Source organism: Octopus bimaculoides, chromosome 8 (assembly GCF_001194135.2).
Source record: "Octopus bimaculoides isolate UCB-OBI-ISO-001 chromosome 8, ASM119413v2, whole genome shotgun sequence".
Lineage (NCBI taxonomy): Eukaryota > Metazoa > Mollusca > Cephalopoda > Octopoda > Octopodidae > Octopus > Octopus bimaculoides.
In genome coordinates, this window is record NC_068988.1 from 3,795,067 (window position 1) to 3,795,731 (window position 665).

Genomic DNA, 665 nt, shown 5'->3' on the forward strand with positions numbered 1-665 from the left:
TATATACAAAACTAAGAGGAATGACCAGCAAAAGTGAAATTATTTTTGTAAGTAATATAATTTTAATCTTCGGATTTTTTTTTAATATGCTAGACCAGTGGTTCTAATTGATTAATATCAATTTCTACCTTCATAAATAAATTTTATACAATAATGTTCTCAAACCGGCAAGTTAGCTGCAAAAATTTATTAACTACAGAATTATTTCCGGATTTAGCAGGCCAGATTGAAGACATTTGAAAGGATACACTGAATGTAATTTGTAGAACTCTACACGTGCTCCCTTTCGGGTGGACGTCCTGTGTCTAGTTCTGGAAATTACATCGTAAATCAACAGACTACGCTGACGATCCTGCAGATATTTACTTATGTAAATTTTAACAGGTGAAACCATGGTACGTAGGTTAATCGTTGTTTTTATTTAGTATTTTTTCATTTGTCTTGCCCTTTTACAGTCTGTTGTGTCGCTGAATTTTTACTGAGAACATATAATTTTTTTCGTGGTTAGATGATTCGGCATCTATTTCTAGCATATAGGAGTCCACTTTTGCTGGTCATTCCTCTTATTTTTGTATGTAATATAATTTTAATCTTCGGATTTTTTTTAATATGCTAGACTACTGGTTCTAATGGATTAATATCAATTTCTACCCTCATAAATAAAT